Source organism: Crotalus tigris, unplaced genomic scaffold (genome assembly GCF_016545835.1).
Source record: "Crotalus tigris isolate CLP2741 ecotype Arizona unplaced genomic scaffold, ASM1654583v1 scf7180000018455.1436977, whole genome shotgun sequence".
Lineage (NCBI taxonomy): Eukaryota > Metazoa > Chordata > Lepidosauria > Squamata > Viperidae > Crotalus > Crotalus tigris.
This window is the reverse complement of record NW_024097011.1, coordinates 811,548-829,386: the sequence shown is the minus strand read 5'-3', so window position 1 is coordinate 829,386 and position 17,839 is coordinate 811,548.

Sequence of the window (17,839 nt, the reverse complement as noted above, 5' to 3'; positions counted from 1 at the left end):
TGCTCTGCACTTATGGAACCATTGCAGAAATGATCTGTATGTTTAATGTGAGTCAAGTGAGAACCTGAGCACTGGAGCACTTGGGTGTTCATAATGTATGACTTATTATTGTGACATTTAAATCAGTCTTTTTGCATAAAATAACATACTTTGACTGTATTTCTTGTTATTGTGTTTTCTCTTCCACTTCTTAATTCTATATTTTATATTACATTCAAAATTATTTACAATTAATCTATGGAAGAAGTTAAGTTTTGTCAAGAACTTACGATTGCTTATTAATTGCAAATTTCAGCAACTGATGAAGCAAATTGATAAGCAGGTTCTTGGTCCATTAGTAACTTTTTTCTGTGGCATTTCTGTGATCATTAGCTAAGCAGTTTTAGGAATACATTTTTAGTCCTGCTAGAGATTAAAATAGGCATAAGTTAATCTAAGTGACTCAAAACTATTTGTAAAAAGTGTACATTTCACCCCAAAGCAATGAAATTATTGCATATAGAATAGAACTAGATATAATTTCAGCACAAAGTAACATTCTCAGTATCACTTATCTGTACAGTACATGACTAAACTAGTAGACCAGCGAAACGCAGTGGACATAGTATACCTAGATTTCAGTAAGGCATTTGACAAGGTAAACCTCAACCTACACCTTGGTAAACTAGGAAAAGGTGGGATGAACAAAATCACCACCAGATGGATCTGTAGCTGGCTAACAAACCGTACTCAACGAGTAGTCCTCAATGGCACTACATCCACATGGACAGAAGTAAGCAGTGGGGTACCACAAGGTTCCATCTTAGGTCCAGTACTCTTCAATATCTTCATAAATGACCTAGATGAGGGAATTGAAGTGGAATTCCTCAAATTTGCAAATGACACCAAATAGATAAGAGTCGCCAACACACCAGAAGACAAACTCAGGATCCAAAAAGATCTTGACAAATTTAAACAATGGGTCCTATCCAACAAATTGAGTTTCAATGTGGAGAAAAGCAAAGTCTTACTTTAGGCAGGAAAAACCAAAAGCACAAATACAGATTGGGCGAGACCAGGCTTAAAAACAGTAACTGTGAAAGGGACCTTGGAGTCCTAGTGGACAATCACTTGACTATGAGCCAGCAGTATGCAGCAGCAACCAAAAAAGTTAATATAACCCTGGGTTGAATAAGCAGAGGCATAGAATCAAGATCATGTAATGTATTAGTACTGCTTTATAAAACCCTAGTAAGACCACACCTGGAATACTGCAGCCAATTTTGGTCACCATATCACAAAAAAGATGTTGAGAGTTTGGAAAAAATTCAGAGAAGAGCAAGTAAGATGATCAGGGCCTGGAGACTAAAACATATGAAGAATGGCTACGGGAATTGGGTTTGGTTAGTCTAAAGAAAAGAAGAAATAGGGGAGACATGATAGCAGTGTTCCAATACTTGAGGGGCTGCCACAAGGCAGAGAAGGCCAGGTTGTTCATCAAAGCACCAAATGGAAGGACAAGAAACAATGGTTGGAAACTGATTAAAGAGAGAAGCAACCTGGCACTAAGGAGAAATTTCCTGATAGTGAGGACAATCACTTACCCTCAGAAATCATGGGCACTCCATCACTGGAAATTTTCAAGAAGAGACTAGACATTCACCTGTCTGAGATGGTATAAGTTCTCCTGCTTGAGCAGGGGGCTGGACTAGAAGACCTCCAAGGTCCCTTCCAGCTCTATTCTATTCTATTCTATTCTATTCTATTCTAGTCTATTCTATTCTATTCTATTCTATTCTAGTCTAGTCTAATCTAGTCTAGTCTAGTCTAGTCTAGTCTAGTCTAGTCCATTGGAGAAAATGAAACCAATCTGCATTGAATACTTTATTGTTATATAGCAATATATAGCAATATATAGCTGAAAATACAAGCCTGAAGATGACGAATGGGACTTCGTCGAAACGTCGCCAAGACACTTCCAATTCTACCTGGGAGAAAACCTGAATAACCAAAGACCTACATACAAACACCCGCGAAAACCTCAGAATATATGTATGTATGTATGTATGTATGTATGTATGTATGTATGTATATGTATATGTATATGTATATGTATATGTATATATCCATTCATTGGAAGTTCCTAAGACTGCTACATTAGAAAGAAAAATACAAAATCTTAAGTCAAATCACAAAGAAGTAGAAAGCAGTAGTACCACAAAATAGAGCTGGGGATAAAAATGCTAAGTGGTTTGATATTACATTGGATTAGATTTTAAGAGCACTCTGCAAAAGTTGTATGAGAAATTGATTTTCATATCCTCACTTCTCTTACAGGTTTTTACATTCTCTAAAAAATTTCCTTTTAAGGTCGGGGAATACTGAAAGAACTCCAAGTATAAATGCAAAATGGAATGGCCTGTATCACTGAGTTTTGAAAAAGGAAATGTAATTAGATGCATTTCATCTCCTTTCTTTAGTGATGCTCAGTGGTGCATACTGGAACCTTACCCCCCCCCCACACACACACACCTGAAATAATTAATGAATTGCCACTCATTGTTCACTTGTAAGTTCAGAACATATAGGTAGTTGACAAGAAGTTCAAAAGACAACAAATAAAGGATGCATGAACTGTTACATAGCTGATATATTTTATTCCCTGTAACACTTCTGCCATTCATAATATGAATGTTCTGCACAATCATATAATAAGTAATATGGATTCTTATTTCACATAATGGGAAAGAGTATGGAATAAAAACTGTAAACTAACATTGTCAACTGCATAAAAGAAAAATCAATATAAAATGTTCTATAGATGGCATTTAGCACCGGCGAGATTGGCTAAGATGTATAAAAATATGAATCCGGATTGCTGGAAGTGCAAAAATAAGGAGGGAACATTCTACCATATGTGGTGGCAGCGCATCCAAAGCAAGGATTTTTGGGGAACAGATAAATAAATGGATACAGGAGATAACAAATATACAAATTGAACTTAAACCCAAATTATTTTTATTAGGTATAATTAACCCAAAGATAAGAAAACAATTCCAATATATCATTGTACGTATAATAACAGTGGCTCGCATTGTGTATGCGCAGTGTTGGAAATGTGAAAAGATATCAACAAATGAAATGATTATTCATAAGATACTAGAATGAGCAGATATATACAAGCTTACCTTAGAAATAAAGGACAAAGAGACAACAGAATTTTATAAGATATGGAATAAATGCTATGTTTGGCTAGAACAGAGAAATAAAAATGTATGATAATTTATGTAAATAACTGTAAATAATATGTATGAGATATATAACACAGTACTGTTAAGAAAAAAATGTATTTTGTTTGTTGTAAAGTAAAAAAGGAAAAATAAAATTAAAAAAAAGAAAGAAATGAAGCTGGAAAGGAGGGACAGTGTGCTGTAGTAATTAGATTAGGCCTGTGAGGATGCAGGCTTAAGACCACCCCATTGTCAGAGGTTCACTCAGTCCAATATATCTTACAGGGTTTAATATGAGATCCTGGAGGAAAGGTAGAGAAATCTAGTAAGCAAAAAATATTGAGACAACATGATTGGTTATTGTCATGGAGCATCCATTTCTCAATTAATATTATCTGCAGTATATTCATGTACATATACATATCCACATGTGTATATCTGAACCTTTATTGTAAAAAAGAAGTATTAGAATTAGTACATAAACATAGCCACCCTCTTCTTCATTAAAATTTATGTTTTTAACCCCACCAGATATGAATGTTCTAACTTTTCTGGACTTTTCTTAACAATTCCTAACTATGGAAAAAATCTTATCATGGCTTCACCAGTAATGGTAAGGGAGAAGGAAGTGAATAATCTCATTCTTTAGAGTGGAGATACAAATAATATGGCTTGAAATCAACATGAGATCAGTCAGCATCACTTTTTTTTTGGGGGGGGGACATTGTTGTTGCTGTTGCTGGTATAGTTAAGGATAAAAATGGATGTTCTAATCGTCTTAACATTGCAGGCTTTTAAAGGTTCACATTTTATTTCTTAAGACTCCCATTCCCAGAAAACAGTACATAGCTACATCAATTTTTGGTATGTTGACCTTAGTATATTGAGAAAGCCTCGTGTGGCTCTCAAGACAATGGAAAGTCCTCTTGGCCATTGGACAAGACAAGACTGTCTGAATTTATTTTGGGGTCTATGGAAAGAAGGCACCTGGTTACAGTAGATTCTACTGTATTGTTTTCTTCACATTGTGTTATTTTTTATGGGTTAGGGTATATGTCTATTATGGAATAAAAAAATTGATTGACCTTTTCAAGAAATCTGCATGTTTGAACAGGGACAACCGAAAAGCTCTCAGGACACAACGCTGCCCTGGTCTGAGATTTCAGCTTGAGGTTAGCAGTACGTTATGTGAATGGCCACTCCAGTTTAGCAGAATTTCCTCTCTATTTTCTGTTTGTTTTTAAGGAAATGTTATTACCAGTAAAAAGAGAACTTCTGTGGGACCCATCATACGTGGAAAGGAAAGAGATTCTCCTATCCTGTTAATCCCCTAAAAGCTTCTTACAACCAAGAAGACAAGATTCTCCAAGTTTCTTTAGTCACAGGTATTGTCAGGATAGTTAGGTTACTGAATCATGGAAATGAGATATACACTTTAACCCCCATTTATCAAAGAATATATTAGAATGAGGTGCCCCTTCATAACCTTAATTTTCTTCCTAAGTGTCTACTATTGTTATTGTTATTGCTCTGAGTGATAAAGAGGAATACATTTACATGTGTTCTCATCCTACAATATTTTGCAAGATAATATATTTTTTTACTCCAGAGAAAGACCAAGCTGGATCAGGCCTACAGATTATCCACTAGTGTATCCCCAGAACAAGCTGGCACTCCTGATCAGTAGCATCACCTAGCCAAGTTTCCTCCTTTCATTAATAGGACACAGCTATATCAACCTGTGTCTTGCATCTTCCCCCCCCCCCAAATACACACTAACTAGGATTTGGAATATGGCAGTCATCCTCCAGAACAAATAATGAGAGGCATGATATGAGTGACACCTGCAATGCAACTGCTATTGGCAGCCAGTAATCTGCCTCTAATCACCATTGAAAGAAGTGGAATATTTGATCTCATTGAACATGTTCCATAAGAGTGATATTCCCTGTTTTGGGGGGAAAATGGTTGAGTTAGTTGAGAATGCAGATGTCACCAAAACTTGTTGTTCTGCAAATATTTTAACTACTTTTTTTAAAAAAAAGTTTTGGCATCTCTTTAACATATTCACTGCAGATCATGGGATGTAAAACAAGCAGCTGGCAATGTGCACAGACTCCATATAGAAGTTAAGAACTGAGTGAATATGGGAAACCAGTGATCCAACTAGAAAATCTTTAGCTACAAAATTAGTGACTTGATTCCACTGCTCATGAAGTTGATATTAGAAAGTTATTTCCAATACTGAAATCTTGAGGTCAACTAAGGGAAAATAGAAATTGTCACAGTAGAATTAAAGAAATATGATAATTTGTCTTATTCAACATCATAATGATATTTTCCAGATAAAGTAGTTGCAATTTAGAACTGTCAGTTATTACTGTTTTCAATGAAATCAAGTGAACTAAAATGTGCAATTTAATGTTTAAGGTAAATTCGGTTGAGAATGAGTTGCCACTTCCATTCATGTTAATAGAATGTAGTTTTTTTTGTGATGGATAGTTTAGGGTACAGGCCTTGAAAATCAATAGGCATCAAACAGTAGCAATACCGACAACAAACCTTAAACTGAACCTCTGAACTGTTATAAGTTTCAAAATGAGAATACATGATTAAAAGCTTACTGACTTTCAGTATCTCCTTCTATCCTTTTATGCTATATAAATAAACAATTCAGAATATTAATATTTAATTATAAATTGACTTGGCAAGGATTTTTTTTTTTTTGCTATTTCCAAGGAGGTCAATGAAAGAAAGTGGCTCAAAAGTTAATATCCATCTAATCTTCCAAAATTGTTTAACACAGCAACATAGGATGAAAAAAGAATTGAATTTGACAGTGCATATAATTTATAATGCAGATCAACATTTTACATTATGCACTAGGCTTCACTGGAGCATGAACAAGGTTATTCATTTATCCTTGTCAAGATATTTTGGAAGTTGCCACCCTGAATCTTTGAGCCTAAGGTCTTATCTATTTGATTAGAGCGTCCACAATCTCATGCTGGCAGTGCATGGGGCTATTCCTTAATTACAATTACCTCAATCTGCTAGGAAGTGTCAAACAAAAAACCAAGTTTTTTTAAGAAAAAAGAAATCATTATTATGTTTTCTTTATACATACATACATACATACATACATACATACATACATATGTAGGTCTTTGGTTATTCGGGTTTTCTCCCATGTCAAAGTGGAAGTGTCTTGGCGACGTTTCGATGAAGTCTCATTCGTCATCTTCAGGCTGGTGTTTTCGGCTTCATGCTCCTAGAAGGAGCACGGGGTACATCTCTCGTCCTTGGGTTGGTTCCTCTTCTCATACTCTTTGGAGCGCTTTCTTTGCTGGAAGAGTGGAAGGAAAAAGTATGTTGGACAGTGAGAGTGGATGCAGGATCCCTAGGGTGAAACCTCGCCATAGAGAAAGTGAAAATGGCTACGATATACATCAAAGGGGTGGAGGTGGAAAGCACCCCAAAGAGTATGAGAAGAGGAACCAACCCAAGGATGAGAGGTGTACCCCGACCTGGGGAAACATGGGACGCCCCCCTGATTTACGAACATGGAAAAGGGGGGAGGTGGGTGGTAATACACATGTAGGTAAAGGATGCAAGGACAAACCAATTGACTTTGTAGGTGGAACAAAATGGTCGGCCAGGACCTATCACGAGGTCCAGGAGCCGAACGCAGACACGGTTACATCTATAAGTAAGTTCTCCCATCGACCTGTTTATACCCTGACGATGATGGCAGTTATAGGTCATCGAAAGCTTGGTTTTATTTATTAAAACTTTATTGTTTATATTTCCTGGTGATTAACATACATACATACATACATACATACATTCAAGAACATTGGTAAAAATGTGACTCCCAGGCATAATTATGAATAAAAGAATAAAACACGATCACTGGGAGGGTAAAAATACTTTACTAAAAATATACTTATACTAAAAAGTTGCCAAGCTTTCGCTGGGGGAACTCCTCAGCATCGTCAGGGCTAAAAGGCCATTACAATAAAGGTGGTTTAAGTAGGTTCAAGTAGCGTTTGTGCACGGCTCCTAGACCTTGTTACTGGCCCTGATTGGCCAGCTGATAACCAAGATGTGTCTATAACATTATGTTCCTTTCTCCGGATACCCTTCCCTATCCCTCCACTATTGGTCTTTGGAGGCGTTAGTAACCTTGCATCCCCTCCTCTTCCGATAATACCAACGCCTGCCGTATCAGGGGGAGGGTTCGATCTGATGTTTTCTTGTGTCTTATGATGGGAATAGGGTTCCACTAACTGTGGGTTAATATCCCTTCCCAATTGTATACCTCTTTCCTCCTTTGTTGTGTCCACAGCTCTTATCTGAGTATGGTATGCCTCAGCAATCATGTCTTTATTCCCCACCCCAGTCTTCCTTACATCCATTCCCTCCCGTTGTTTGGCACTCAAACTGCTCTCATTACTCCTCCCCTTGTTGATCGAGCGGGTTGTCATTCTATGCTTTCTCTCCCCTCTCCATGTGGGACGCTCCTCTTCGTTGCTATGGGCAACCACACACTCCGAGATTTTAGCGTTAAGTCTTTTAGGTGTTCTGGCTCCACTGATATCACTTCCTCCCTCCTGTGGGGGTGTGAGCCTCACATGGGGTTGTTGGGTGGTGCCTGGATTGTCCGTATCAGGCGCCCCTTCCCTTTCTTTCTCCATGTGCGGGGAGTCCATAGCCTCTATTCCAGCGTCCACATGTTGGGGTGGGAGACTCTCCCGCCGCACGATCCGGCACCGGTCATCTGGCAAGGGGGTGTTGATGGTATAGTTATTTACGTCCGTATGCAGGCATTCCCGACGGTGGGGGGGTGCAGCTTCCTGTCCATACCATAAGTGTTGGTATGATCGCTTGTGATGTAGTGAGTGGTAATTTGAGTCCCATTTCCGCAGCGCTTGACCACCTTCAGCAACTTGAACATAAGGCTATGGCTTTATACCAACCCAAGTTTTGGGTGAGGTACGTGGACAACACGTTCGCTGTTGTCAAAAGACAACATGTAGCTGCATTTATGGGAATATTGAATTCCATCTACTCTGATATAAAATTTACCGTGGAGGAGGAAAAACATAACACCCTTGCCTTCTTGGATATATCTATCCATTGCCAATTGGATGGATCCTTACATACAAAAGTGTTCCGTAAACCAACTCACATGGACAGGATCCTCCATTATCAGAGTAATCATCCAGTTTCCCATAAAATCAGTTGCATTAAAACATTATTTAAGCACGTTGACTCCCACTGCAGTACGGATGAGTATAGGAATGAAGAGAGGAGACACCTCTTTCGCATATGCCGTTATAACGGTTACCCATTAAGATTCATCAGACGGCATAGCGTAACAACTCATCTCCGGGCCAACCAACGTAGAGTAGAACCCTCCTTACAGAGAACACGTATCTCCCTCCCATACATTAACAATATCTCAGAGGCCACAGCCAGATTGCTGGCCCCCCATGGAATATAGGTGGCTCACAAGCCAAATCAAACTCTACGGTCTAAAGTCATGTGCCCAAAGGACCCCCTACCTCCTATGGAGAAATCATCTGTTGTCTATAAGATCAATTGTAAGAATTGCCAAGGCAACTATGTGGGGGAAACAGCCAAACGCCTGAAGACTCGCCTCTATGAACACCAATTGGCTATAAAACGGGGCGAGCAGCATTCACAACTTTGGATGCATATGGCGGAGGAGGGCCATCAATTTGACTTTGCTAATACCTGTATCGTAGCTAATGATGCCACGAAGGGAGGCCGGCTACTGAAAGAGGCCTGGTTCTCGAATGACAGCTCAATTAATCGTCACATTGACTTGCATCCAGTGCAACAAGCGCTGCGGAAATGGGACTCAAACGCTACTTGAACCTACTTAAACCACCTTTATTGTAATGGCCTTTTAGCCCTGACGATGCTGAGGAGTTACCCCAGCGAAAGCTTGGCAACTTTTTAGTATAAGTATATTTTTAGTCAAGTATTTTTACCCTCCTGGTGATCGTGTTTTATTCTTTTATTCATATATATATATGAATCTGTTTCATATTTAATGCTATTTGGTTTCTGCTTTGTCAACTTTAGACATAAATTAATATACTAGTATTATTGTCACAGTCATATTAATCTGAAGGAACCAATCATCATGCAACTGAAAGAATTTGGCAGAGCATTCCTGCAAGTTATTCTACTTAGCACATGGATCTCTGAGTATTTACAGTGTGGAGAAGGCTAAAAGTAATGGGGCAGACAAGGAAGCACCCCATAGAGAAACATGATAACTCTAAACAGAACTTCTGAACAATGATAATGATTATTCATAAAGGCAGAAGCTGGCAGGGAGAATAAAATAAAAGATTAGAAATCAGTCATTGCGTGAATTTCTCAATGGAACTTTGACTAACAGTGGAGAAGATGCCGAGGAACTACTGGTAGCTGGTAGTCAGGTATAAACCCAAGCAAGGTTAATACAAAACATAATTATTCAGAAGTAAAATTGGGTTCCAAAGTATTACTTTGATAAATATGCTGACAATTTCATTCTCAGACATATTGATAGACAGACATTTTGTGTCACTATGGCTATCACATTTCAAAATCTTTTTATTCTTTCCAACCTAAGAGAATGTTGTAAAAATATTGTAAAGAGGCTTAGGAACATGTCTGTATATCCCTTATCAGAATTGAAATTGACCAAATATGATGTGGTGGGAGAAGTTAAGTAAGACTTGAGTTCAAAAATGATGACATTCAGCCATGGATTGGACAATAGCAATAATAGTTAGACTTATATACCACTCCATAGTGCTTTATCGCGCTCTCTGAGCAGTTGATAATATCAGTATATTTTCCCTTACTGACCTCGGAAGGATGGAAAGCTGAGGCAACCTTGAGCCCATCAGGATTAAACTCCAGGCTATGGACAGAGTTAGCCTGCAATATTGCATTCTAATCATTACATCACCAGTAAATCCGGGGGAAAAACTTATTTAGTTCATCCCTATGACAGAGACAGGTAAGTAAAGGCTATGAATTTTTCCTGTTATATTAGGGCTGTCAAACTGTCAGCCTGCAGGCCGGATGCATCATGCCAAAACCACGTCCACCCCATTGCCAGCAATGGGAAAAAAAGTCACAATACGTCGCAACACATCATGTGACGTTGAGAGTTTGACACCCCTGTGTTATACCATTCTAAGCCCCTCCCTCTTCATTCCCTGACATATGACCCAGAATGGAGCTGCTTTGAAGGGGAAGGAAACAATTCCAAAAGTTGTAGTCTGCATGATTTCCCTAATTTGTTTCACCTATAAAATAATTTCAGAAGCCAAAAATCACATCCTCTTACTTCTTCTTCCAGCTTGGTGATAGGATGGGAAGATACAGTATTTTATTTACACTGTGGAATAGATGTGTTCTCAAAATTGTGATTCTTTCCCCTTTTTTCTTGTTTGAGGATGGCAATACGGATAGTCCTCAACTTATGAGCACAATTAAGCCCAACATTTCTGTTGCTAAGTGAAACATTTGTTAAGTGAATTTTGCGCCATTTTGCCACATTTGTTAAGTGAATCACTGCAGTTGTTAAGTTAGTAATACGGTTGTTAAGTGAATCTGGCTTTCCCATTGACTTTGCCTGTCAGGTCACAAAAGGTGATCACATGACCCCAGGACACTGCAACCATCATAAATACTATATGAGTCAGTTGCCAAGCATCTGAATTTTGATCACATGATCACGGGCAATGTTGTGTGAGAAATGGTCATAAGTTACTTTTTTCAGTGCTGTTGTAACTTTAAACAGTCACTAAATGATCTATTGTAAGTCGAGGACTACCTGTAATGATAATAATAATTGCTACAAGGCTAATGGGAATAGTGAAAGGGATTGTTATTTTGATCTAAAAAGCTTCAACCTCATATATTGCCTGAATAGGTTGAAGATGGCTGTCTTTGGAGCTGCAATATTATCTTATTCCCCAGATCTAACCTTTGTTCGAGAAAAAAATCCTTACTTTTAGAAATAAATATTTTTCACATAGCAAAAATTCTTAGGGCTTGTTTTTTAGACATGTTCAAGGCATTATTGTAAAAATTGGCTAATCTGTCCCACATTCTAGATGTATATCAGAATTTTGTTCTCGGATACCGAAAAAAATATTCTGACTTGACTCCTGATGAGTAGATGAACTACGTGTAGAACCTTTTTGGCAAGGAGTATGGACATGACTCATTATTGCCTTTTTCCAGGTTTGTCTCTCTCTCTTCACTGCCAATTTTCCTATAGCCCTGGAATTCTTTGGTGAACTTTCATCAAAATATCAGGTCTAATCCTTCCCAAATCAGTCAGGTGCTTCCAATTGTTGAGGTGCAAACTAATCCAATCATTATATAATAAGCCATGATATTTTTTATTTTGTTTTATTTTGTAGGGCAGTCAACCTAGAGAAAAATGCGATCAAAAAATAATTTGTCAACTTTGGGCAAATTAATGACCTGTGCTGATTAAATGAATTAAGGGCTTCATTTATATTTATTTTTAGCAAATTAAAACAAAGCAAGGAGGTTAATTGAAAGTTCCAAGGTTAATGTAGAGTTAGGTCTGAGCTTAGCATAAACCAAAGGGGATTTTGAATATGAGATGTTTGCAACATGCTGTTAATAAGGCCAGCTTTCCTACTTTTTAATGAAATGTGTTTCTTATTTTGTTTTCTTCTTTTTTTATAGCTTGCTCTTCAGTGGAGTATTATTACTATTAATAATCTTTACTACAAAATCTAGATACAGATTGTTAATTTACTCCTGTTGGAACTGATTCAATGTTATTTCTTATATTGAATTAATAGATCATGCCATAGAGGTTGCAACACTTATAAGTGAAGTCTATTCTTATCTTCAGTAATATCCTAATGCTATATTTTGTTTGAACTCTTATCAGTTCCAGGACTGGAAACTTAATTCGAATAATCAATCATATGCATAAGAACAGCAGGGGAATGTATTCAATATAATGCTTGGGATTTATTACATTTATTTACTATACATCTCAAATAGGTCATGTAATTTAGTTTTATCCCAAGTGGTTTTGGTTGCAATAAAAAGTAGCTTGGCCAGATTTATACAAAACCAGATCATTGCTAACCAGTTTATTTACACTGCATTTCCAGCTCAGCATCACCCTCAAAGCAAGATGAGCCATGCTGGCGGAGTTCCACTTCTGCTCACATTCATAACTGATGCATCCATAGCCTTTCTGTCAATTTTGGATGTCAACAGATCTATCTGTGTACAATTTCTTTCTTCTTATCTGTTAGTGGAAGCACTTTTATCTCTGCAGTTTAGGGAAGCTTAAACTGTATTAAATATATCCGGTTTGGTCTAAATGGTTAAGGCACCAGGCTAGAAAGTAGCAGACTGTGAGTTCAAGTCCTGCTTTTACCATGAAAGCCAGCTGGATGACTTTGGGCCAATCACTCTCTCACCCCAACCCATCTCATAGAGTTGTTGTTGTGGGATAAATAGAAGGAAGAACATGTGCTGGATATGTTCACTACCTTGTGTTATTTGTAAAAACAATAAAAGCAAGATACAAATAAACTAAAGTAAAATAAAATAATAAAAAAATAAAATAAAATAAAATAAAAAATAAAAGAAGCAAGCAAACTATTAGAAACATACTTCAGGGCATCTACCTGCTTTTTCAATGTTCTAAAGTTTAGTTTTCTGGCTAGGGCGTCATTACATATTACTCTATCACATAAAAGATTTTGTACAATAGACCATAATTATATCTAAGATGGAAACCTCTCAGAATAAATATATGCCTTAAATGTCTCACTCAACCTCACCAACTCAACTCACCAAAATACATCTTCTGGATGAACTGGTCCAACTAATCATAAGATTGGCTTAGTTTACAATTATTTTTGTACAGATCATTCATTTATACTTACCTAGAGAAAACCAAAGGTTCCTTTAATCTTGATTCTGAAATTATTACTATGCGTGGATAGGGAAAACATCATATAGCAAATTCCATAAAGCTACAAGATTTTTTTTCTTCAACTTCCCAGAAAAGCATCCGTAAATGTAATGTCTCATTAAATTTTAATATGAATGCATATATTACATGTCTTATCTAAACACATTAAGTCTTTTGTGCCGCCCAAATTCTGACAGGAAATACTGCAGGATGTATTTGGAAACTCATGAGATTTAGAAATGAATAATTCAGAGCAAGAATAGCAAAGGGCAGATAAACTTTCATGCTGCAGATAAAGGTGGAAAATGAGAATTCATCTTTCACTTATCAATAGGTTCCAAGTAGCATTAATTAATTGATATTAAAGTTTATCTAATCTTCTAATGTCTTTTGCAGAGTCCCTTTAGCAAAAGGAATTTTGTCTCTTTGCCCTTTATGTAGCAATTTTGGGAAAGGAAATATAAAAATATATTAATATATCATAGAAAAGTAAGCCACCTTTCAAGTTGATTTATCTTACCCAGGTGTTTGCTTTTGCATACAATTCCTCCTTAGCATAAAGCAATGTTAGGCACATTTGTGTTAAAAATGGTCTCAACTTTACATTTGTAAAAGAATAGTCAAAATTCACTTAAAGCATCCTTTTTTGAAATTCACAAAGAAGCCCTATTGGAAGCAAATATATGGATAATGAAACTAAATGGGGTAAAACCTATTTCTGTACTAGAAGTCTAGTAATAGCACGTTCCAGTGCTTTAAATGGTCCACAGGAGCATTCAGAGCTTAAAGTCTGAAGAGCATGAGAAGACTTATGTAACTGCATTATTCATAAGCCAATGGGCCTGTTAATAAAAGTTCTATTACACATCTCACATTCATCCTGCTGTTTAGAGTGTGCTGGCTGCTGATGAGCCAAGAAGCTCTATGTTCAGAAAGGAAGCAAGGAAACATCTATCATAAGTCAGAAACATCCTTCTTTCATGCTCAGAATCCATCAGTTTCCCTCAATTTTTTTCAAAGTTAATTTTCAACACGTGCATACAGCAACTCTTACAACTTTATAAAAAGATGACATTTCTTTTGACAAAACAGTGATCTTCTTGTATATTACCTATGCAACTATAGATCTTTCAGATCTAACATACAGTAGAATCTTCCATGTACAAATCTCAATAGATGAAAAATAGATTACATGTTTAACACAGATAACACCTAAACATAAGTAAGGTTTATTTTAAACTAGTAAAATATTTGTTTTTTAATTTAATCCTTGTTCATTCTCTCCATAGGACTAAATCAGCTGGGGTATCTGTTGGGGGGAGAATGGTGGTCAAAAATGATGATCCAGATGGTGGCTGCAGGTGCACAATTGAGATCCTATCTCTAATTATGTGGTAATAGGCACTGTCTTGACTTTTTGATGCCCCTGCAAATGCCACCTCAACATACTTTATTCATACTGTATTCAATATTTGTATATTCTTAACTTCTCTCTCTCTCTTTCTTTCTCTTTTTATTCTCACTGCTTTCAAATTACTGTTATACTTCTCCTACATTTGTAGTTCTCTATAATAAAATTAGGCAAAATTGAGCAGCCATTTCCTTCTTTCAATAAAGTTTTGATACTAATCATTTTCCAAGATAAATAAATTTATCTTCTTGTTTTAATTGCTTGTCAATTATGTTTAATTTGAAGTTGTCATTTTTCCTGTCAAACACAACTACCTTATTTTGGGAGACATTGATTTTCAATTAATTTTCTTCACTGCATCATGCAAGCTAATATTGTTTATTTTTTTCTTTGTAATCCCTGTAATCCCTTGCATCAGGGTGAAGTTGGGGCAACTGAATAGAGCTGAGCATTTACTGGCTGGATGCCCTTCCTGATGTCTATGTGGAATTCACAGCAGATATTTTCTCTTTGGACCCAGAAAGAGAAATATCCACCACTACCTAGGATAGAACTCACAGCCTCCTGATTGAGAGGCAAAACTGCACCTGTAGAGCACCACGCCACTCAATATTTATATATGTCTCTATATGGTAATAATTGTAAACATAATATTTAAATTTTCAGCCCTGGGAGTACAAGTGTTTGTTCCTAGAGCACTTTCTGATTACCACATTTTGAAGTGGCAAAAAACAACAACAGCATAGTAAAGCCATAAAATAGATTTAATATAATGTTACAAACAAAGAAAAAAATCTGTTCCACCAAAAATAGAAAATCAAAATTGTGGCTGGAACAACCTATTTCATTCTTAGTTCTAGTCTTCCAAGCTTTCTTGAAATTCTGGCTACTAAAAGTTTTCCTTTCTCCAATTTATGTTACAGTCTTTGCTTTACATGTCTCGAGGAGTCCATCTCTCATCACCCACTGAGAGAATTTGTTAGGTGGTATAGTGAGGCAAGTGATTGTAGCAATTGCACCATTTGTATTACCCTAGAAGATTTTCAGTGGCTTATATAAGTTAAATGAAAAGTAATGCCTCTGTTATCACTAACAAATGGCAGTACTGTTGCACTAGAAATGACAAACAAATAACATGCAACTTTGTCATGTTACTTGGCATCTCTTCTTTCATTTTAATGGACAACAGAATTGCTGTGAGGAAAAAGTTGGTTGCTATTGTTCATGAAATAGAAGCCTGCAGTGAATACTTGTCAGTATACTGATACACCAGGATTGTAGTTTTGACTGCCAAAGGAGTCAATTGAAATTCACCACCAAAGATAAATTGATTATGGTGATGATTTGATCTGGGCTCATCTAGAGGAAAATTGCTTTTAGATACAGTTCAAATCTTTAATGCCAACATCAAAATGATGTTTGAACTAAATAAGTGTGCAAAAACAATTAAAAAGGAATATTTACCTCACATGGAATTGAGTTTTACAATAGCACTAAAATCAAAACATTGACATTGTATTGGGGTGCTTGGGATATTTTAGAAGCAAACAATAATTGCATGCCCAAATGAAGAAAATAGTCAATAACAAATATATAAAATGAGCTAGAAACATTTTCAAACTGAAGATAAATGATGATAAGAGCTGTGGTGGCACAGTGGTTAAAGTGCATTATTGTAGTCTAATTCTGCTGACTGCTGACTGCCAAAATTTTGGCAGTTCGATTCTCATTGGCTCAAGGTTGTCTCAGCCTTCCATCCTCCCAAGGTCAGTAAAATGAGGACGCAGATTGTTGGGGGCAATATGCTACTCTGTAAACCATGAAGAGAGGCTATAAAGCACTGTGAAGTGGTATATAAGTCTATTGCTATTGCTATTACTATAAAGCAATTAAAATAATTAATTCTTGGATGTTTATGACAATATATCATACACTATACAAAAATAGATATAGATTGCTTGTATTGATTTGTTGCAAGTGAAGCAGGCTTTTTCTTCTCTTAAGAAACATCCAGCATTGTAAACATGGTATCATTATCATTTTTTTTAAATGCCATTTTAAATTCATATTGTAATAAAGAATGTCATGTAAAATGTCTTAGGAAGACCTTCTCTCCAGAGAATCCACATTTATGTAAAGGTAGTTCATTTTCATGGTTTACAATACCACTCTTTTAGTGTTTGCAGTGCCCTTTGTTGCAGAATTCAATATAATATTCTTGTACTTTTATTTCTGTTGGAAGTAGGCCATAAAAATAAAAGAAACCTATGATCTAAGCCATTCTTAACATATTTATATCTTTTGTCTTGTTGCAAAAAAAAATTCCCCTAAGAAAATCAAACATGCTGCTTCAACAACAAAAGGATCATAGTTCCGAGATCCTTTGTGGCTGAATCATTCCTAAAAAGTCTTCTGCCTGGTATTTTTATAAATGTAATGCATGGCATACATCAGAAATGGTTTTACCAACCTAGTAGAATATATCAATGCACAGCAAGGTTCCTGTAATGTGTTCCTATGAAATACATCAAGTAAGAATACCTATATTCCAAATATATACCACTCTCTGAAATTTTTCTGATCAGTATTATTATATATGAACATCCATACACACATATGCCATACACACCCAGACATATATATGCATGCACATACAGAGAAGTGTGGTGTAGTTATTAGGATCCTAGATTAGTAGTAGTGAGATATAGTACAAGTTCAAGTCATGCCTTAATCACAGAAGCCAGCTAAGTGATTTTGGGGCATGCACAGATTTCAGCCTAATCATTTTCAGATTCTGTGACAATTTGGCTGATAACCCCCCTTATAAAAATAGGCAAACAGTGCAAAAAGAACCAGATCCTGCAACTATGTAGAATAAATTCCAAGAACAGACATATACAGTAGTGGGATTCAAATATGTGAACAACCAGTTCTCTGTGTGGATGTCGCTTCTGGAAGTTCATTCTGGGCCTGGGCAACAACAAATTAGCTACCGGTTCTGCCAAACTGGTGCAAACTGGCTGAATCCCACCACTGGATATATACATATGTTTGAGTACACATGTATCTTTTGCAGGTCATATTCAGGGATGCACAGAGCTGAATGTTGTTGCTTATATATACATCACCATTATGTGTAGCTGCTTAACATTTTCCAGATAATGAACCTCTGTTCGGGAGGAAGAGTCAAAAATTTTATGTCTTGAC